This window comes from Myodes glareolus, chromosome 3 (genome assembly GCF_982192425.1).
Source record: "Myodes glareolus chromosome 3, mMyoGla1.1, whole genome shotgun sequence".
In the NCBI taxonomy this organism is placed as follows: Eukaryota; Metazoa; Chordata; class Mammalia; order Rodentia; family Cricetidae; genus Myodes; species Myodes glareolus.
This window is the reverse complement of record NC_142028.1, coordinates 104167499-104183481: the sequence shown is the minus strand read 5'-3', so window position 1 is coordinate 104183481 and position 15983 is coordinate 104167499.

The window sequence follows — 15983 nt, the reverse complement described above, 5'->3', positions numbered from 1 at the left end:
TAGCACCACAAGGTGGTGGCTTACCGGAAAAGATTCAGCATGTCTGACCTGGTGGCTGGCTCCATGGTGTCTGCCTCATTACCCTCTTCCCAGCATTCTGTTCTGTTTACTCCGCCTACCTTATTTTCTGTCCTATCAGAGGGCCAAGGCAGTCTCTTTATTGACCAATGAGAATAACACATAGAAGGCCCACCTACATCACGCCATCCTTGGCTTCTGCTGGCTGCTGAAGCTTACAAAGGCAGGGCTCTTTAAATCCGAGCAACCAAGTCTGTGGATAAATCGTCTTCCTTTAGACACTGTAAGAATTCTGTCAGCATCTCTGCTAAGAGATCAGTGGGCAATCCGATGAATTGGTGGCTCTTGTCTTTTGGCTTCTCCTTTGAGGATGGTAAGGTTCTGCTCTGATGGTGTTTTCCATACAAAATCATCTCACCCTCCACTGGGTCAGAGGATAGCTCCTAACCCCATGTGGACGTTTAAATTTAAATTAATTAAGCACAAAGGAAAGCTTAGTCCCCAACTGCATCCTCTGCAACATTTTGAGGGTCCAAGAACCCCCATGTGCCTAGTAGCAACAGTTAAGGGGCTGTTTCCACCACTATGCAAGTTCTTTTAGATATTGCCGACAGTGGCTTGGTGGAATTTATAAGAACATGGCCTTCTGAGTCTTATGGAACTTGGTTCAACTCTCATTTCTCTTCTAAATAGCTAAGTGACCAAGCATGTCACTTGACTCCCCTGAGGCCTCAGCTCCTGAATCTGTAAGTAAGTCACTTGCCTGCCTCCCAGCAGCAAGAATGAGGTGTGATGGTCCCTAGAGCCTGCTGTGGCGTTGTAGCAGGATTTACTTACGTAGAACAGCATGGTTTCCAGGGATGATTCCTATCTAGATGAGGGCAGGATCCCTGAATTACTGAGGGAGTATTTTCTTTCCTGCATGTGTTGGCTCTTACTAGTGTCGATATAAGAATGCTTTCACCTCGAAGGGAACACGAGGGTTTATTTTAGAGCTAAATACGAGTGACCACCGGCACAAGGATGCAGATTTATGTTACCCCAAACACCATATCCCAGTGCGGTAACCACTTCAGGAAATTTTTCTATAGTAACAGAACAAAGAAAGTTAGAAAAATGGAGATATTTTTCAAGTATCGGATTGGAGGCTTACAGCAAACTGGAGAAATCTCAGTTATCTGCTGACCTTCTTAGCTTTTGAATCGGTGGAAGCTGTGGCTTTGTTTATATATTCTAAAAAGGTTTCCCTAGTGGTCATAGGATGTTAGGTCAGGAGCAGAGGTGAGCAGTGAATGTCTCTCCAGGAGTCTAAACACAGCCTGTGATAACTCGATCCTCTGTCATAGTCTGTCCACAGTTAGTGAGTCAGGCTCGTGGGGGCTCACAACGTTGGAGACCTTTCCTTGGGAACATCAGTCATGTGCACGGCTCAGGCATGCATGTTACACATCACCTTCTTTCTCTTGAACAGGCATAGTGGGATGGTGGACATAGTGGAACTATTTGAGAAAATGGAGCATGGTGGGGCCCCCCCAACAAAAGCAAGGCCTTTTGGGTGTTCTTCACAGCGACCGCCGGGCACTTAGAGCAAGGATTCATTTCTGGGCAGGCCATTCAGCATCACTGGCCTGGCTGAGATGTCGGATGCTGTGTGAGAGTCCCTTAACAACTTCAAAACATTTCATAAATGTATTTACATGATGATGATGATGGTGTACATGGTGGGAGGGGGGGGTCTGTGTGTGGATTGTGTGGCCGGCCACTGCATGAATGTGAAAATCAGAGGACAACCTGAAGGAATCAGTTCTCTCTCTCCACGCTGTGGACCCTTGAGGGATCAAACTCGTCGGTCTTGACAGCAAACACCTTTACCCTCGGAGACGTCTCCTTATCCAATGTGCATACATGTCCTGCCCTCAGGCAGGACGGTCCCGTTCCTTTTTGTTAGCGATCCCTTGAGAGCCCACGTGAAATCATACTTACCTTTTAAGGCTTTATCTCTTTTTATATTTATATTTATATAAATATATTTTTATATTTATATTTTGTTTCTGTGCCCTGGGGTAGGAAAGCCAGCTGGCGCATCCTCTCCTGGAAGCTGCGGACCTTGGGTGGGGGGGGGGGGGACCAGCTTCTTAATATACTATTTTGCCAGTAGAGGGCAGCATCGCCAAGAACTTCTTTGCAATTTAACGGCGTGGGTGGGCAGTCAGCCTGCTAGCTCTCTGTTCCCTCCTCTCACCTTGCCCTGCTTTTGGCAGTCACGCAGAGTAGAGATATTTTCAAAGTGACTCCCAGCAACTGATGGCCGGGAGGGTGACCCAGGAAACACCAGCGGCGTTGGCTGGAGGTCGCCAACTATCTCTACACAGCCTACATCTGGCACCGCTCTGCCCCTGCAGGAGGTGGCTGTCTGGGAGGCCCGTGCCAGCTGCCCACTGCTCAGACTTCGCTCACACATCTCCTCCGGGTGTTCTTGTCCCTAAATGCCTCTTCCCAGAAGGGATCTGAGTCAGTCTCTTGTCATTAAATTAGTTCTTGCTAAACTATGACAGACGTCAAAGCCGCTGATGGAGCGATTATATTCTCCCTACCCCCATGGCAACAGGCAGAGGCAGGTAAAGTACAAGAGAGAAAAAGCTGGGAAGTTCGGAGAGGGGAGATGGTTTGTTTGGCCAGTTCAACATCCATCCTTCTGGGTTATAAATATGGCGAAGGGGAGTCTGATTCAATTGTCCAGTCTGAATCTTTTGGTTTAATGTTGTTTAGAATGAAACACCCTTTCTGCCTATCTCTCCCGCCTCCCCCCTCCCTCCCAAATCTTTTGGCTCGGTTGGCATGACAGCATGCTTGCAGAAGTCAGGGCTCTACATAGGAGGTTTTTCTTGGTATAGACAGAGCGTTCTTTCCTGGGGCACTGGCTCTTATATGGTGTGCATTTACATTCCAGTTCTTAGTCTTAAACTGTCAATCAGTGACTCTTGGGACCTTCCTGTGGGTGACTCTACTCTTGCCCATGACTGGGGTCCTGGGGTGAATCCTTTCTCAAGAATATGTGACATACACACAGAGTCCTTAAAACCCCAGCAAACCCTCGTCATTCGTGATGCCAAGTAGGCGCCAGGAAGTCAAATGGTCATTTGCATCTTCTTGGAGGGGTTAAATCGGTTAGCAACATCTCCTCAAAGTTATCATCAAATCCTGGGTGACGGAAAAGTACCTTAGAGTACAGATTGGTGTTTATGAAACCTAGTCAGTCACCAGTATCAGACAGGAGAGCAGAAATGGGCAGGGTAGAAGGTCGTGGGCTGCTGTCTATGGGATGTCTCTCTCTGTGGTTGGCATCCCTGGCTCCTCTCCCCAGGCGTCTCCTGTTTCTTCCTTTCCTGTCGAAATCCTCTTCTTCCAAACTCAAGTATGAAGAAGCATGGTGAGGGTCAGAGAGATGAAAGCTCAGGGCTTCAGAGAGCTTGCTGCTCTTGCCGAATTCCAGAGGTTAGTTCTCATCATGCTAGGTGGCTGTCACTCTAGCTCAGGGTATGCGATGCTTGTTCGGGTCCCTGTAGGCACCCCCACACACGTGCTCCCCTCATTCATACATAGATTAAAAAGGGAAAAAAAGACTGATGATTTTCTCCGGGCTGCCCTTTTTAAGATATTTGTATATAACGGAGAGGAAGTGAAGTGAGTCAAGTGAGCATACATCACCCTCCTCAGCAATGCTCACACCCCTAAGTTATTTTGAAGCAAACGATGTCTTTTTCACTGTATCTGCTGCTGCTGCAGAACTGTTGGTGGCAGAAGAGAGTCCAGATGGTTTCCCTCTCTGCTGTGGCAGAGCCCACCTTTTTGGGTCTCTTTTTCTCTTTCCTAGTGGTCTCCCCTCCTCGCCACACCGAGGTGTGTTCCCCTGAGTAGTACCTTCCATTGAGTGCTACGAATAAATGCTTCCTTTTCTCAGACCTCTCATTCTTCCAGTGGTACCCCAGAAGCCATCCCTTCTCTGGAACATTTCCTCGATCCCCCAGATGAAGTCGGCCGCTCCTGTGAGAGCCCATGGCACAGGGGTTCCTGTTTATAACAATTATTTCTAGGCAGTGTGTATGGCTTACACACTCTGCACAACGTTCTAGGAGACTTTTTAACAAACACCAGCAGATTTGACCTTGTCAAACAGAGGTTCTACACAGGGGAAGCCTGGTTCAGAGATGTAAGCGGCAGAGCTGGGATTACAGGCTGAGGCCGCCTGGCTGCTCACTCTAGTCCAAGGCCTGTATTTGGTACCCCTTTGCTTCTGTTGACTGTGTAGCCTTGGGGAATGGGGGCGGGGTGTTATTATCTTCTGCACTTCTGGCCTGAGTCCTACCTGACTGAATAGCACATTTGTTACTGAAATCATTTGACACAGGACTCTGTGCTATCCGTCTGGAGAAACATCGAGGCACCGGCTTCCTACAGCCGGCTATAATTCCTATGGTAACAAGAACCCTAAACCGACAAGATTAACCTTTTTCTTAACAACCTACGCTTGTTCTGACCTTCTCCCTGAACAGAGGCAGTCAGCGGCTCTCTCCTGGGTTAGAGAAATGGGCGGAGCTAGGTTTTACAGGGATAGCTGAACAGGCTTCCAGGTGCCTCTGATTTTGCACATAGGCGCAGCCTCTTGGTTGGGACTTGTTGAACTGGAGAGACAAGACATCAGAATGAAGTTTTAGCAATGACACCCAGATGGAGGAGGAATTTGAGGATGCTGAGGACAGACAGGTCCTCCTTCCACCTCTAGGCTCTCCTCAGGACCACGACAGGTCAAGGGGAATGAATGTCATTTTCCTGGTGGTAAGCAGTACTTTTTCTACTCCCTCGAAGTCCCACACAGCTACACTTGCAATAGATAGCATGTTTGGGTGAGCCTATAGGAAGGCAGCCGAATGTTCACAAGTTTCCCTGACCTGAGTCATGAGCAAGGACATGGGTCATTGCTGTGGAGGCAGACAGAGGTGTATGCATGCACGCTAACAGTTTTGAGAAATGCCAGAGCATAGCTAATAGGCTTTTCTTTATTTTTTTTTGTGGTAATTGTTGAAATTCTATTATTAAATTTTTAACAAAAGCCTTTAACATTTTCTGTGCAATTCACAGTTCTCACTAATTAGAGTATTATAAGTCCCTGTCTGGCTATGACCTAACCAAAGACTTGAACTTTAAGTTTTTAAATGAACAGGCTTCTTTTCACAGTACTTACCTCCTTCCTTCCTTCCTTCCTTCCTTCCTTCCTTCCTTCCTTCCTTCCTTCCTTCCTTCCTTCTTCCCTCCCTCCCTCCCTCCCTCCCTCCCTCCCTCCCTCCCTCCCTCTCTCCCTCCCTCCCTTCCTTCTTTGTTCTTCTCTCATGTATTAAATATTCCAACCACACTTTTTCCTCCTTCCACCCCCTCCCCCCAGATCCACTCCTCCCCTATTTCCCTTCAGAAAAAAGGCAGGCCTTCCAGGGCTATCAACCAAACATGGCATATCAGGTTGCAATAAGACTAGGCAAACCCCCTCATATTAGGGCTGGCAAGGCAACCCAGTAGGAGAAAAAGGGTTGCAAAAGCAGACAAAAAAGTCAGAGGCAGCCCCTCCTCCCACTGTTAGGTATCCCACAAGAATTCCAAGTTACATGACCTTAACATATATGCAGAGGACCTAGGTAAGACCCATACAAGCTGCCTGATCATCATGCCAGTCTCCGTGAGTCACTATTATGCATTGGTTAGTTGATTCTGTGGGGTGTTTTCTTGTGGTGCCCTTGACTCCTCCAACTCCTGTGATTCTTCCTCCTCCTCTTCTGCAGGATTCTCTGAGCTCTGCCTAATGTTTGACTGTGAGTCTCTGCATCAGTTGCTGGACAAAGCCTCTCTGATGACGATTATGCTAGGCCCTGGTCTAGAAGTATAACAGAGTATCATTAGGAATCATTCAATTGACACCCCCCCCCCCCCAAGATGTGTTTGGTTCTATCTTAGGTCTCTGGGCTACCCAGTCTCTGGGTTTTGACCCTTCAGGAAGTGTTAGACATGGATTACCTCTCTTGGCATGGGTCTCAAGTTGGACCAGTCATTGGTTGGTCACTTGTAAATGGAACTTTCTGTCCCACCCAGTCCCGCAGTTGTTCAGTCCCAAAGAAACACACAGAAGCTTATATTAATTATAAACTATTTGGTCTATTAGCTAAGGCCTATTATTAACTAGCTCTTACAACTTATATTAATGCATAATTCTCGCCTATGTTTAGCCATGTGGCTTGGTACCTTTTCTCGGTGAAGCATTCTCATCTTGCTTCCTCTGCGTCTGACTGATGACTGTATCTCTGCCTTTCCTCTTCCCAGAATTCTTTTAGACTGGTTGCTCTGTCTATACTTCCTGCCTGGCTACTGGCCAATCAGCATTTTATTAAACCAATATGAGTGGCAAATCTTTATAGTGTAAAGAGCGTGATCCCATAGCAGTCACTCCCACAAATTCTGCACCAGTTTTGCCCCAGCACATCTTGTAGGCAGGTCAAAGGTTTTGTGACTGGGTTGGTGTCCCTGTCCCTCCATTGGGAGCCTTGCCTGATTACAGAAGATGGCCAGTTCAGGCTCTGTATTCCCCACTGCTAGGAGTCTTTGGTAGAATTGCCGTCATAGATTTCAGAGAGTTTTCATTGTGCTAGATTTCTACCTCCCCCCAAGTGTCCCCCCTATTTCAGTCATCTTTCTTAATACTCTCTCCTTACACCTTCCCCACTTGATTCCTCCTATTCTCATTTCCCCTTTCCAGAGAGATACACTTGTCCTCCCTTGAGCCTTGTTGCTTAGCCTCTCTGGGTTTGTGGATTGTAGCAGGATTATCTTTTTATAGCTAATATCCACTTATGAGTGAATACATACCATGTTTATCTTTCTGGGTCTGGGTTACTCACTCAGGATTATTTTTTCTGGTTCTATCCATTTGTCTGCAAGTTTCATGATTTTTTAAATATCTGAGTAATACTCCATTGTATAAATGTATTACATTTTTTTAAATTCATTTTTCAGCCGAGGGACATCTAGGCTGTTTCCAGTTTCTAGCTATTATGAATAAAGCTTCTATGAACATAGTTGAGCAAGGGTCCTTGTGTAGGAGGGAGCATCTTTTGGGCATATGCTCAAGAGTGGTATCACTGGGTCTTGAGGTAGATCAATTCCCAATTTTCTGAGAAACTACCATACTAATTTTCGAAGTGGCTGTTCAAGTTTGTACTCCCACCAGCAATGGAGGGGTGTTCGCCTTGCTCCATATTCTTACCAACATGAGTTGTCATCTGTGTTTTTGATCTTAGCCATTCTGACAGGTGTAGGATGGAATCTCAGAGACATTTTAATTTGCATTTCCATGGTGGACAATTGAAACAATTTTTAAAGTGTTTCTTGGGCATTTGAGATTCCTCTGTTGAGAATTCTCTGTTTAGATCTGTACGATTTTTTTTAAATTGGGTTATTTGGGTTGTCAGTGTCTAGTTTCTTGATTCTTTATATATTTTAGATATTAGCCCCCCCATCAGATGTGGAGTTGTTGAAAATCTTTTCCCATTCTGTAGACTGCAGTTTTGCCTTATTGACTGTGTCCTTTTGCCTTACAGAAGCTTTTCAGTTTCATGAGGTTCCATTTATTTTTGTTTATTTTTTGATAGTTGATGGGAAGAATTTATTCCATTGCCTGTTTTACAGTATTTGTTGCTAGCTAACAGATATGTTCATTTGTAGTATAAAGCGTGATATGTGCAAATATAACATGAGAGATTTTTTCAACAAGTATTGCTGTTTCACATACACCTGGAATTTTACATCCACTATATTACAGGATCTGAACCCAAATTTCCCCAATACCATTACAAATACAGATTGCCAACGTAAATTTAAAGCCACACAAAGTTAAAACAAGAATTTATTTCTTATTGAATTATAGTATTGATAATGGTAATTTAGTGATGAGGGGTGGTTTTTAAAGTCGAGATATATTTTCGCATTTGAAGTGGACCTTGACTTAGATTATCATTTGTTCATGGACATTTTTGGTTTGTTTAACTTACCCCAATCCAATACTGATTTTAAAATAGTTACAACTGAGGTAGCTTTCTTTTATTGGTCAAATCTTGCCAAACAATTTGTGGGAATTATCAATATGAATTTGTTATCCCTTTAAAAGATTGACACTGTTTGATTTTATAGATGTGATGTGTGATAGATTTTAAATGACTGTAATCTGACAATGGTCACTATGGCTAGAAGATTTCTGGTAGCAGAATTTTAACTAAGATAATTTTGTCGTCATAACTATGAGCTACTTCCCCTTTTTAAGAATAACATAATTCTTTATTGACTCTGGGAATTTCACATCATACACCCCAATCCTGCTCACCTCCCCATCTCTTCATTCTTGCCTCTTACTAGTGCAATGTCTCTCCCCTAAAAGGACCCTCACAAATTAATTAAAACAAAACAAAGCAAACAACAACCTCCCCACCTTCTATCTGCCATCTTTCCCCTCTCTCCAGCACCTCTTCCTTCCTTCATTTGTGGCATTGGGAACTATGGTGTGTCACACAGTACATTAGCTTCATCCAAAAATGGTCATTGCAATGAGTCATTGGTCTGGCTCAAGGGCTCTGGTACATCATCATCACTGGACCCTCACCAAAACTCCTCTCAGATACCCTGTTGTGACCCTGAGTCATAGAGATCCTACGGCTATCATTCTGCAAGACCAGGTTTTTCATGAGCTCTAGCGGGTCATATATGGGGTAGAAGTTAGGGTGGGATAACCCAAAGTCCAGGATGTGGGCCTGGATGGTAACTGAGCTGGTCAGTCTGGGCCGCTGGGACCAGACCTCCTCAGGCAAGGTGTAGAGCCAGCTCTCCTAGGCCCACGTCATTGGGGCTAGCTCTCGATGCCTGTGGTAGGGCCATCTCTCCCGAGTGTGGGGCCAGCTCTCCTGCTGCAGTGTCCAGGGAGGGGCAGGGACAGCTATCTAGGGCCAGTGAAGGGTGGGGCTGGCTCAGCACAGTCCTCAGGTTTCAACATGCATTTTTCCTATGACCCCTGTGGTAATACAGGCCATAGATATCAACACAGGCCCCAAATGCAGCAGGAATATGAACCCATATGGCCCTTGGCAACAGCTCAGGCCTGGATATCACCATGGTCCTGGTGGCAGTACAGGTCACCCAGATCAGTAAGGCCTTAGCATAAGTATGGCCATCAGACACCAGTGTAGTCTCAGGTGGCTGGCCAAATCCTGGGCGTCTTCATGGCTTTTGTTGGTAACAAGAGCCATGAAATCAATGCAGACCCTGGCTGTGGCTAGGGCCATGGACCCAGACATGGCCCTAGGCAGCATCCCTGGCTCGGATGACACCATGTGATGTGGGATTCCCCTCTGTATGCTGTGAATATGACTGGCTAATTAATAAAGAAACTGGCTTGGCCTGATAATATAGAGTAGAGCTAGGAAAACTAAACTGAATGCTGAGAGAAAGAAGGCAGGGTCAGAGGGGAGCCATGTATCCCCATAGCCAGACACAGATGTTGGAATTTTACCCGGTAAGCCACAACCTTATGGCAATACACAGATTAATAGAAATGGGTAAAATTAATATATAAGAGTTAGCCAATAAGAAGCTAGAGCTAGTGGGTCAAGCAGTGATTTAATTAATACAATTTCTATGTGGTTATTTTGGGGCTGAGCAGCCAGTAACAAACATGAAGCCTCCTACAACAACCATGGCCCTGGTGATAGCACAGACCATTCAGATAGGCATGACCCCCTATGGAGACATAGTTCTCAGATACCTGCATGGCCATAGGTTGTGGCCTAGACCCTGGGCATCCATGTGGCTTTTGGTGGCAACTTGGGCCATAGACATCAACACAGAGCCTAACTGTGGTAGGCCCATGTTCCCAGCCATGGCTCTTGGCAGCAGCCTGAGCTGGGACGCCACCATGGCTCCAGGTGGCAGCACAGGCCACTCAGATCAGCATGGCAACATGGCCCTTGGACACCAACATGGCCCAAGTTGTGGCCCAGACCCATGACCTCAGCATGACCTTCGATTGTATCAGGAGCCATGGACATCAACACAGATCATGGCTGCAGTAGGGCCATAGACCCAGACATGGTCCTATACCAAAACCCATGCCTGAATGTCACCATGGTCCTGGGTGGCAGCATAGGTCTCTCAGATCAGCATGGCTCTGGTGGCATCATTTTACTTTCACAGGATCCCACAGAAAGAACATTTCCCCCATGACAGCTGGAAATAATTCTAGAAGACGACGTCCCCTCGCCCAACAAAGTTTGTCCTCAGGGTTAGGGACATCATTTAGGAGATGATTATAATTGGTATACAGTTGGGGGTTTGGGAGAAATTATGTAGGATCAGGGATCTCTTTGGAAAAAGAAAGAGAGGAAATTGGATGGGATAATAGATTAGTGTGAGCTTACTCACACTAATAATAGTAGTGAGTAATGAAATGAATACTTGTGAGGTATATTTATATGCAATCTACATTGGTATAGATTCTTATATATTGATACAAATTTAAATTATATTGAATATGTTCCTATTTTTGTCTACAATATTTGTATATCTGGGCAAAGTTATTTTGTCATATTGTATGCATGCATGCTTCTACCTCTGCTTAAGACATTTTGTATACTGATACAATTTTAGGATATATTTATCATATTGCAATATACATTTATACCCCTGATCAAGATATTTATACATTGTTTACATTTTGAGATCATTGTCTTCATTTGTTGCATAGTTGTTTAAAAATTGTTTAATATTTTAATATGAAATCTTAGTCTTTAAGTTATATAGGTATTAAGATTCATAGGTCAATAGTCATCCATGTTTGTCATACTTCAAGTTATACTAATCAGGTTCTTTAGATACATAGAGATTGTATTCTGCATAGATAGGTAATCTTCAACCACTACAAAGAGCTGTAGAGTATGGCATTTAAATAACTTAGGGTTCTGTTGAAGTGAGACATGATTGCTCCTGGCAGCACCGATCTATTCCCGAGAGAATGTTGAGCGCTGAAGACACTCCACTTGGAGCTTGTTTTCTTCTTGGCATAACTGGACTTTGGTCAAAAAACTGCCCATGCCTCAACCACTGACAAAATGCACAGTGTCTGAACAGGGCAAGCAGGACACAAGAAAAAAGACTGTCAAATCTTGCCAGACAGGGTAAAACAGTTTTGAAAAATTTCCTGCCTCTAAAAATGGTCTGTCAGTTACTCTAGGCCTTAGCCGAAGTGGGTTGTTCCATCATTGTAAATGAGACTTTGGGTGATTGCCCAGGTAGCCAGTTGTCTCTGTCATTTGTTGCACATTCTGGAAGTTGCTTGATTGCACTTCTTGCTTATTCAAGTAATATTATTTCCCTTCTTGGGTCTTCATTGAGGTTGAATACTGGATAGTTGTAGTTACTTTCCTCTCCTGACTTGGCCAAGTTATTTATAATACAAGACTTAGACTCCTTAGGATAAGACAATTACTGAAACATTTATCACATGTTTCTTTCTTGATATTGTTTATGCTGATTGTAATTCTAATTTTTATACCTGATATTTGTTCTTACTGTATATAACTTTGTATTAGGCTTAGAACTTACTTATTTAACCAAAAGGGGGAGGTGCTGTAGGAATTCCTACCGCCAGTAACCTTTAAGTTACAGGCCCACTTGGGTGTGGCCTCTTATACTATTTATGCCCATGTAAAGCACACATCTGGCCCCTTTTCCAGCTGCGGGATTCAGTTGCTGTTCCCCGTTCCAGCAGAGGATTGTGATCTGTGAGTCTACCCCTAAATAAATAACCCTCTATTATACTCAATTCTGAGCTAGTGTGGAATTTCTTTTAAGCGTCCTTCTTCACTCGAATACCAGTATGGAGTCAGGTGGATGACCAGATACCAAGCATCCACATTGCCTTCAGTGATTACTGAAGCCATGGAGATCACCAAAGACTCTGAATGTGTAAGACCATGAATCCAGACATGGTCTTGGCAGCAGCTCAGGCCTGAGTGTCATCATGCTCCCTGATGACAAGATAGACCCCTTAGGCCAGCATGGCTCTGAGGGTGACCTGGCCGTCAGACACCAAAATGACCACAGGTGGTGGCCCAGACACTGGGCATCCTTGAAGCCTTTGGTGGCAATATAAACCTCATCTGTAGTAAAACCAAGGGTTCAGACATGGCCCTTGGCAGCAACCTGTGCCCGGATAGCACCCTGGCCTTGGGTGGCAAGCAGGCCACCCACATAAGCCTACTCCTCACCACCTTCACTTCTGTTCCTCCTCTTACCCAGCACATGAGCCGTTCTGCATCTTTCTGTCTCCCATTTCTCCACCGTATATTTGCTCATCATAATGGCTCCTATCCACATGGTGCCACAGGGCCTGTGGATGCCTTCAGGCAACCCAGATTGTGAGGACCTAGGCTGGCCCATGGGTGTCTTTCACCTGCCTCAGCTACATGGCAGCAGGCGAACAAAGTTCCATTTATTAATTGTTGATCTTGGTGTCTGTGCTATTGGTGTTCTGTTCAGGAAGTCATCTCCTATGTCAATGCATTCCAGGCTGTTCCCCAGTTTCTCTTCTATCACGTTTAGTGTATCTGGTTTTATGTTGAGGTCTTTGGTCCATTGGAACTTCAGTATTGTGCAGGGTGGTAGATGCGGATCCATTTGTATTCTTCTAACATCCAGTTAGACCTGCACCATTTGTTAAAGGTGTTTTCTCTTTTCTGTTGTGTGAATCTGGCTTCTTTATCAAAAATCAGGTGTACATAAGATTTATGTCTGGGTCATTGATTCAATTTCATTGAGCAATCCATCTTTTCATGTCAGTACCATTTTTTTTTATTACTGTTGCTTTGTAGTAGAGCTAGAAATCAGGACGATGATACCTCTGAAAGTTCCTATTTTTTTTAAAGATTTATTTATTTAATATGTATATAGTGTTCTGCCTGCCTGAATGCCTGCAGGCCAGAAGAAGGTACTGGATCTTATCACAGATGGTTGTGAACCCCTATGTGGTTGCTGGAAATTGAAGTCAGGACCCTTGAAATAATAGCCAGTGCCTTTTAACCCCTGAGCCATCTCTCTAGCTCCTGGAAGTTCCTTTATTGTATAGAATTGTTTTAGCTATCCTGGGTTTTTTTGTTTTTACACATGAAGTTCTGTGTAAAAGTACTTTGAAAGAAAGTACTGTTCTTTCAAAATCTGTAAAGAATCATGCTGGAACTCACACAGGGACTGCACTGAATCTGTAGATTGCTTTTGGTAAGATGGCCATTTTTCTTATGTTATCCTACTGCTCCATAAACATGGGAGATCTTTTCATCTTCTGATACCTTCTTCAAAGACTTGAAGTTATTGTTATACAGAAATTTCACTTGCTTGGTTAGAGTTACCCACAGATCTATGAACACCTAATTTTCGACAAGGGAGCTAAAGGTATACAATGGAAGAAGGAAAGTATCTTTAACAAATGGTGCTAGCATAACTGGATGTCAACCTGTAGAAGAATGAAAGTAGATCCATATCTATCACCATGCACAAAACTCAAGTCCAAATGGATTAAAGACATCAACATTAATCTGTCCACTTTGAACCTGATAGAAGAGAAAGTGGGAAGTAGTCTACAAGATATAGGCACAGGAGACCACTTCCTAAGCAGAACCCCAGGAGCACAGACAATAAGAGAATCAATGAATAAATGAGACCTCCTGAAACTGAGAAGCTTCTGTAAAGCAAAGGACACTGTCAGTAAGACAAAAAGGCTACCTTCTGACTGGGAGAAGATTTTCACCAACCCCTCATCAGACAAAGGTCTGACCTCCAAAATATACAAAGAACTCAAGAAACTAGACACTAAAACTCTAATTAACCCAATTAAAAAATGGGGTACTGAACTGAACAGAGAATTCACAACAGATGAACTTCGAATGGCCAAAAGACACTTAAGGTCATGCTCAACCTCCTTAGCGATCAGGGAAATGCAAATCAAAACCACTCTGAGATACCATCTTACACCTGTCAGAATAGCTAAACTCAAAAACACCAATGATACCCTATGCTGGAGAGGAGGTGGAGGGAGGGGAACACTCATCCATTGTTGGTGGGAATGCAAACTTGTGCAGCCACTGTGGAAATCACTGTGGTGGTTTCTACCTATATTTCTTTAGGTCTGTTTAATTATTTAATCTTGATGTAACTTTGGTAAGTGGTATCTATTGAGAAAATTTTCCACTTTTTTTAGATTTTCCAATTTTGTGGAGTACAGAGGTTGCTAAAATAACTGTAGTGAAATATAGAGCCATAGGTCAATTTTAGTTTTGAGGGAGGGCACTGAAATTTAGACCTGTAGGATAGTATCAAACAAATTGGGCTTTGTAGAAATCCAGGCTTCAAATAACTAAATTCTAGGTGATAAAAAAATGTTGAGGTGAATACAAGCCCCAAGATTAGGCATTATATTGAGCTTCTATTTTATTTTTTGTGTTCCTATTTTAAAATTTACTTTAAAATCAGTGAAAAAATTTAAAAATTCGTCATGAAAATATCAATAAAATAGAAACAAAGACAGTAAGAAGTAGTCTAACTGTATTCTACAAGGAATTAATGAGTCAATCAGCTTCATGACTATTATCCACTGATGAAAGTAGTGTGTCATTGCTCTTAAACAAAGATGGACAATGTCACTAGACTCAAAATCCAGAGCGTCTAAACATCATTGGGTTGGACACAGAATCAAAAGACCTCATTTCTGAGAAGTGGGGTTCATTTTGAGGGGCAAGGAGATGAGAGATGTAGGAAACGAGCTTTGCTTAAGTGTGGATATGTTTGTTTGCCGTGTTGAAAAAAATCAGATCTTCAAGCTTGCTCTAGTGAGGAATCCAGCCAGCAAGACATGAAAGATCTCACCTCAGAATATGCCTCTGGGGATGTGTTGTCTCTCTGTTTTAGCCTGTAGAAATTCCTTCAGAGTATGAAGGCCCTGTCCAGGGAGAAACCCAGATAGTCAACAAAGTTCCCAACCAATATTGTCCAAGATTGGTCATTTGGAATGAGACAAGGAAGGTGTCATCTCAAAGCATGAGTTTCAGCGGTCGTCTGTTCACATAGAGGTCATTTGAGGAAATAATGCATGATAGGTTTTCATGCTTTATTTTTGTTGTTGTTCTTTTGAGACAGGTTTTTCTCTGTGGCCCAGGCTTGTCTGATTTTAGTATCTAGCCCAGGCTGGCTTTGAACTCATGGCAATCTTTCTGCCTTAGCCTCTTAACAACTGGGCTTATAGGTTTGAATCACTAAACCCTTTTTCCTGCTTGAGTATTTAATTCTTCTAATTTTGGCAAGGTGTGGAGTTGTATATGTGCATGGGAGCTAGTTCTCAGTTGCATAAGACTTGACAAGACTATACCAGGGTCTGCAAGGCAAGTATTTGCTGAAGTGCAGACATCTTGAGGTAGTGAACTGAGTTATGTCAAATAGAATAGATGTGGTTCTCAACTGGGTCCTACCTTGCTGCTATTTTTAGGAGAAATTTGGCAATGCCCAAATATTTTTTATGAAGCTGGTACCTATAGGGTAAAACATCCCATAATGTACAGTACTTAACAAGCCATTTTCTAACTTCAAGCGTCAATAGTGCCAATGTTGAAAATTATGTGATGGAGGTGTTAGGAACAGAAGGCTACAAGGCTTGGTTTGTGTTTAAACAACACAGCATTGATATTTATATCTTGCATAAGTCAAATAAAACATTGCTGACATTGGACATGAGGGAAGAGGACTCCGAATTAGCACAGAATGGCTAACCCTGAATGTCCAGGCAACCCTAAGTATACAGTGATGTAATCTGTTATATAACTATTTTTGGCAGAGTG